We start from the raw sequence: 7,341 nt of genomic DNA on the forward strand, positions 1-7,341 counted from the left end.
TCATTAATAACAGCAACTCCGATGTGCTTGGAGTCATATTTGACCTTTCTCGTCCTTCCATGAATCCACCGGCCAATCCTATTGGATCTGCCTTTAAAATCTATCCAGGTCTGCAGGGGCCAACTATACAGAAAAACACCACATCCTATCGGAAGGTCTTGCTTGGAGTGAGGACCAAGAGGCAGGTGGAGTGATAGGCATCTCTGAAGATGCCTCTGGAAGAGATAACTCCGAGGCTCAAGTATCTCCAAGGTTAGAGGGAAACAATATTTTTCTCCATAACAAGGATGCACTTATTCACATTTCAAATTTGTCCCTAGGATTAATAGCAATCCCTCCAAATACATGGTTGATAATGAGAAAGGATTAATTTAATTGGACATAATTCTGAGCCCTCCAACATAATTACCTATTTGTATGGACTTTGGTTAAAATAAACTACAGACCAGAATAATCTATCAACATGTATTTAATTCCATCAAAGAATCAGTTCTTCTACCAAATAGAAAATTGTAACTCCCTGAAGTCGACAATCTTGTCTTTCAAGCCTTTCTTTTTTTTTTTCACCTAAAGCAAGTAATCATATGTACAGGAGCACGTGGCTCTAGGATCCAGACCCAGACGAGGGAGTACATTTCTGATCTACTTACTAAGCCCTGTCCTCTTTACTCAAAACTCCTTTGACATCCTTTGAATTTTACCTTTAGAATAATTAAACATGATCGTAATATGCTAAACCTATTTTTAAAACCATTTTAATCTATTGTTGACCTTTCCCCTAAGTTTCTATTCTGTTCGTGTGACTTAAATAAGACCTTTTGTTTTAATAACAGGAGGGTGTGTTCATATAAAAATCATGGTAATTTCCACTGAGACCAACTAAAAATACCAGAGGAATAAATGTATCATGGTTTCCTATTATCTGAACCAAACATAAAGGGCAAGAAATGTTAGGAAAAATCCCAGATAAATTATAATTCGAATTAAATACAATTAGGGCATTCGGCCAGAGGCCGACATACACAATTCTACTAGTCGAACGTAAGTAAGATAAAAGGCACATTTTTTAGGGAGATACACCTGGGATTGAAATCGCAACCATCTGGTAACTATGTCTGGACTAAAACCCAACACATGAGGGCATGGCGGTGATGACGTGAGTATTGGGAAATGTAGGTTATTTATTTTTTTTTCCTGAAGGCACATGTCTGACTATCCTAGTCACACAAGTCAAACACAACTGCTGTCTGGTTCCCCCATCCCCTGGAAAGGGTCAGGAGCTGAACCAGCAGGCTGTCGTAGTACTACAGTGCAGCTGCCGCTCTGTGTACGCGCAGGTTTTAGAATGACTCTGACCTGCCCATGCCTGGGAAGTTTTCTACTACGCAGAAAGGAACACCCTGAGAATACGGTGTCTTGCTAAAGGCGGAAGAACTTCCTCTCATTCCAAACCATGTGGAGGGCTTGAGGAACCCGGCCTTTCCAGGCCACACTGGGTCACAAGGAAGCCCACCTAGGGGAGACTTCCTCGAAGCAATCTTGGGGACCCAGACGAGAGGTGCAGGCGGCGCGTCCCGGGTTCTAGGGACAAGCGGAGAGCCAGGCGCTCTAGGTCAGGGCGACCACCGGGCGGGGATGGCAGCAGAGTCCTGGGCCGGCCACCTGCCGCGGGACCACCCTCCGGGCGGCCGGGCAGGGTCCCCACCCACGGCTGATGACACATCCCCGGACCTCGTGGCGGGGCGGGGTGCTCTGCACCGCGCCATGTAAGGGAAGGTCTCCTCGCCGCCAGCGGGCTCCGTATGCCTCCCAGGCTGGCCCCCGTGCCCGCCGCCCGCCTACGCACCCCGACCACCCCGTGCGTAGCGGCGCGCGGGTCCCCGGACAGGCGCGCGGAGCGGGCATCGCCAGGTCGCCCACGCTTACTGACTCGGTGTTGCATCATGCACCACGCCGCGGTTTCAGGGAGCCAAAATGGACTCCGTGGAGGCGACAGTCGCATGGGCACCAGCCCCGCGCGCCCACTCCGGGGCCCGCCCGGCCCTGGTCCTGGCCCTTCCCAGAGGATGGCAGCGTTCCCGGCGCGGGGGCCCTCGCCACTCCCGCGCCGCCCTGCCGCGGCCCCCTCCGTGATGACCCGGGCCCAAGGAGCTGCCCCCTGCGTTGGCGGGGCAGGCACTCACCAAGCCGGCGGCGGCGGGGCTCCGGCAGGATCGCGAACAGACAGACTGTCGGACGCGCTCAAGGACCAACGGACGCTCGGCCAGGGAGACCGGGCGGGGCGGGGCGGGGGCGCGGCGCGCGGGGAGAGGGGTGGAGGCTGCGGTCAGCGGGAGCCCGCGGCCGCTTGCGCGCCTGCCAGGTAGTTGACCCGCTGGTCACACCTGCCTGCGCGGACTGAATGGGCGCCGAGGGCTGGCGGGTTCCGGCGCCAGGTTTCATCAGCAGTGCGCCCGGCCCCCGCCCCTCGCACTCCGCGCCCCGCGCCCCGCGCCCGCCCCCGGACCAGGCAGCCCCGGCCCGCTCGGCCGCGTCACCACCGGGCACCAATGGGAGCGCGGCGCGGCGGCGGCTGCCAGCCCAGAGGCTGCGGCCGGGGACCGACGCGCCCTTGGTGGGCGGGGCGGCTGAGTCTTCGCGCGCCCAGCGCCCCAACCTGGGGTTCCCGCGGCGGGCGGGCGGGCTGCGCCTCCGCTCGCCTTCGCAGTAGCTCCGTAGGCGTGTGGCCGTTTCTCCGCCAATCTGAGCGCACCGCGCCACAGCATCCTGTCGTCCCCTGCAGATCCCACAGCGCCCTGGCCAGAACTAGTGCTGCAGGTCCGGCCGTGCCAACCCCCTCCCGGCGGGCCCCAGGGAGCTCACACGGAACTCGAGACCAGTTTTCCTTCTCCAAAATAAAAGATTTGGTATGCACTTAAAAGGTTTAAACTGTTTTCCTTTCATTTTAGAGACAGGGTGTTACTCTATTGCCCAGGCTGGAGCGCAGTGCACCTTAACCTCGAAATCCTGGCCTCAAGCGATCCTCCCGCCTGGGCCTCCCAAAGCGCCCTAGGATTACAGGCCTGAAACACTGCACCGGCCTAAAAATTATTATAAATCTTCATGTCTTTGTTATTGGATTATTTTATTACTATTCCTTTGCCCTTGCTAATACCTTATCCTTGCCAGTTGTCAGAAGAACCCCAAAGCTTGAATCTACCTGTGCCCCCTTGGCAGTGGCAAATGCACAAACGGCTAGTCAGAACGGCTCACTTTTGCAGTTACCCCCCAGGAAGTGGCAGAAGCTTCAGTCCTGAATCACACCGTGCTCACCTTTTAAGCTCCCTCCTTGTCTCCTTTTGTACCAAAAGCCAAGCGAGAATCATAATCTTTAAAGATCCAGTGATCTGGGACTTGGGATAGGTAAGCAGAGCATAAATTAATAATGCCATCCTTCTTCTATCTTGTAGGAAAACAGAAAAACCGTGGACGGTGTCCGTGGTCTTTGAATCCTTTCTACAGGTCCTTCTCAAATATCAGCTGCTGAACTATTCCCTTGGAATTAGACTAGCAATTTATAAAGTACATAACTGCATGGTGCTAGCTTCAGAAAAAGTGTTCTGTTGTTGTTGCTGTTGTCATTTGTTTGTTTTTTAGAGACAGGGGTCTCACTCTGTCACCCAGGCCGGAATGCAGTGGTACAATCATAGCTCACTGGAACTTCAAATTCCCAGGCTCAAGCGATCCTCCTGCCTCAGCCTCCCAAGCAGATGGAACTACAGGCTTGTGTCATCACGCCTAGTTAATATTTTTTCTACATATAGACACGGGTTTTTGATATGTTGCATAGGCTGGCCTCAAATACCAGCTGTCTAGCGATCATTTTGCCTCAACCTCCCCTAGCATCTGGGACTACAGGGATGAGCCAGAAAAAGTCCCCAGAAAAAGTTTTAATGAACACATGCAGATGGCTTAGCAGTTGTAAAATGTGTTTTTGTCTTGGTTTTAGAGAGTGGGTCTCACTCTGTCACCAAGTTGGAGTGCAGTGGCAACATCATAGCTCACTGCAGCCTTGAACTCCTAGGCTCAAGCAATCCCCTCACTTTAGCCTCCCCAGTAGCTGGAAATGTAGGCGAGCACCATCCTGCCCAGCTTCCTAATGTGCTTTGAACAGTGCTTGACATCATAGTAAGCCACCATATATGCTTTGTTTTAAAGCAACAAATCTGGCCTGTCACGGTGGCTCACGCCTGTAATCCCAGCATTTGGGGAGGGCAAGGCGGGCAGATCACGAGGTCAGCAGATTGACACCATCCTGGCCAACATGGTGAAACCCCGTCTCTACTGAAAATACAAAAATGATCTGGGCATGGTGGCACACGCCTGTAGTCCCAACTACTCGGGAGGCTGAGGCAGGAGAATCACTTGAACCCAGGAGGTGGAGGTTGCAGTGAGCCAAGATCGCACCACTGCACCCCAGCCTGGTGACAGAGCGAGACTCTGTCTCAAAAAAATAATAATAAAAATAAAAATAAATAAAAAATAAATAAAACAATGTATCTTAGTTCAATTGCACAGTGGTGAAATGATGCCCTCCACTCACAGAAGGAGATCTCCCAGATCCCACACAGCCTACTCTGCCTGCTGAGGCCACAGTAAGCATGTCCCCTTCTCACAGAGAGAAGCCTGGTAGGATTAAAGACCACCTGCTTTGCCCTTGGCACAAGATCAGGATTTGAATCTGAACTCTACCAGTTCATTTGCTGTGAGAGCTTCTGCAAACTATTTCACTCCTGTTTGGAGCTTGTAAATCTTATATTCTTAAGAAAAAACTCTATCCCTTGGTGTTTGAAATATGACTGTGGAATTTTCTCTTTCTGCCTATCTGTCTTTCTTTCTTTTTCTCTTTGCTGACTTCTGGCAGTAAAATAGAATTTCATAAATTGTAGAGATGCTCTCCTTGGGCAACACAGAGCGCCAACATGAGTTAATGTTTGTAAATTCTGAGAGCAAGTGCTCCAGGCCCTGATGGGAGTATGGTGAAATTTAACCCAGGAGATTTTTAGCTCTGTGCTCCGTTTAGCAATCCCACTCAGCAAGGTCCTGTCTTCAAAAAGACAATAAGACAAGCCCCATGAGCAAGTGACTTCTCAGCGAAAAGGATTCAGTATGAACCAGGGAAAAAATAGTTAGGCACAAGATCTCAGCAAAAAATTAGAGGATGCTGATAAAGAGGGCTACATGTTTTAAGCAAAGCCAGTTTTTAGGCAGGTCAAGACTCACATTACAGGTTCAGAGAAACCGTGAGTGACAGGCAGCCTTGATTACAATCAAAGAGCAGCTGCCCAAGATTCCAGCAACCATTAAGAAAGGGAGATGCTACAATTTAGGCCCTAGAGAGCAACATCTAAGGTTAAGGTTGACATACTAAGTCTCTTTCTAGCACCATTAGGCACCTTGGGGGCAAGGAAAGTGCACAGAATCAAAGCCAGACAGATGTAGGTTTCAATTCTAACCAGCTGCTGGCCTGGGGAGAGTGGCCCTGTTCACTCTGTGCCTCAGTTTCCTCATTTTCAAAATAAGAATTTTACTACCTGCTGGATACATACGAACTTCATGGTAAGGATGAAAAATGTGTATAAAGATGAACAGAATATAGAGCTCAGAAATAGACTTAGTTTGTTTTGTATTGCTATAATGGAATACTCGAGTCTGGGTAATTTATAAAGAAAAAATGGTTTATTTGGCTCACAATTCTAATGGCTGGAAAGTTCAAGATTGGACATCTGCATGTGGAGAGGGCCTCAGGCTGCTTCCACTCACAGCAAAAGATGAAAGGGAGTGTGCGTGTGTGCAGAGATCACATGACAAGAGTATAAGCAAGAGGGAGAGGAGAGAAGGGCCAGGTTCCTTTAAATAACCAGCTCCGGAGTGATCTAATAGAGTGAAAATTCATCTCCCCATCCCACCTACCCCCAGGAAGGACATTTCATGAAGGATCCACGCCCGTGAACCAAATACCTCCCATTAGGTCCCACCTTCAACATTGGGGATCAAATTTCGACATGAGGTTTCGAGGGCACAAATATCGAAACCCAGACAGTAGCCTAGACCCACACAAATAGCTGATCCAGAGTGGCTAAGACAAGTCAATGGAGACAAGATAGTCTCCTCAACAAATGGTCCTGGAACAACTGGACCGCCACATGCAAAAAATAAATCTAGACACAGACTTTAACATCTTACACAGCAATTAACTCAAAACAGATCATAGGCCTAAATGTAAAACACAAACCTATAAAATGCTTAGAAGATAATATAGGAGGAAATCTACCAATGGCTTTTTAGATACAGCAGCAAAAGCATTATCTATGAAAGAAATGATTGCCAAGTTGGCCTTCATTAAAGTTAAAACCTTCTGGTCTGCAAAGACAATGTTAAGACAATGAAAATACAAACCACAGGCTGGGAGAAAATCTTTGCAAAATACATATCTGATAAAGGACTGGTATCCAAAATACACAAAGGACTCTTAAAACTGAGTAATAAGAAAACACCTCACTTTAAAAACACAGCAGGGCGCAGTGGCTCACGCCTGGAATCCCAGCACTTTGGGAGACCGATACAGGTGGATCACCTGAGGTCAGGAGTTTGAGACCAGCCTGGCCAACATGGTGAAACCCTGTCTTTAATAAAAATACAAAAAATTAGCCAGGCATGATGACAGGCACCTGTAATCCCAGCTACTTGGGAGGCTGAGACAGGAGAATCACTTGAACCTGGGAGGTGGAGGTTGCAGTGAGCCAAGATCACGCAATTGCACTGTAGCCTGGGCGACAAGAGTGAAATGCTGTCCCAAAAATAAATAAATAAATAAATAAAAATAGACAAAAGATCTGAATAGACTCTTCATCAAAGACAACACACATATAACAAATAAGCATAGGGAAAAATATTTAACATCATATACTCTTGGAGAAATTGCAGATTAAAGCAAAGAGATACTACTACATAACTATTGAATAACTAAAATCCAAAACATCAGCAGCATGAAATGCGGGCGAGGATATGGCGCAACAAACTCTCATTCATTGCCAGTGAGGATGCGAAACAGTACAGCCACTTTGGAAGACAATGTGACAGTTTTTTACAAAACTAAACATAGTCTCACCATACTATCTAGCAGTCAGTCTCCTTGGTATTTATCCAAATGCACTGAAAATGTATGTCCACACAAAAACCTGTACAGCGATATTTATAGCAGTTTTGTTCATAATTGCCAAAACTTGGAAGCAATCAAACTGTCCTTCAATAGGTAAGTGAACAAACTGTGGTACATCCATACAATGTATTGAGCCATGA

At 48.4% G+C, this 7,341-nt stretch overlaps 1 protein-coding gene across 1 annotated transcript in view; it reads right to left on the reverse strand.

Moving 5' to 3' along the window:
• The window catches only part of SLC7A1 (solute carrier family 7 member 1), an 88,153-nt gene extending 85,677 nt beyond the window's left edge, over window positions 1–2,476 (reverse strand). Inside the window, exon 1 of the mRNA XM_031001307.3 lies at window positions 2,184–2,476. The gene's annotated coding sequence lies outside the window, so the exon portion shown is untranslated. The remainder of the gene's footprint in view (window positions 1–2,183) is intronic.
• Between the last annotated feature and the right edge of the window lie 4,865 nt (window positions 2,477–7,341).

Source organism: Gorilla gorilla, chromosome 14 (assembly GCF_029281585.2).
Source record: "Gorilla gorilla gorilla isolate KB3781 chromosome 14, NHGRI_mGorGor1-v2.1_pri, whole genome shotgun sequence".
Taxonomy (NCBI): Eukaryota; Metazoa; Chordata; class Mammalia; order Primates; family Hominidae; genus Gorilla; species Gorilla gorilla.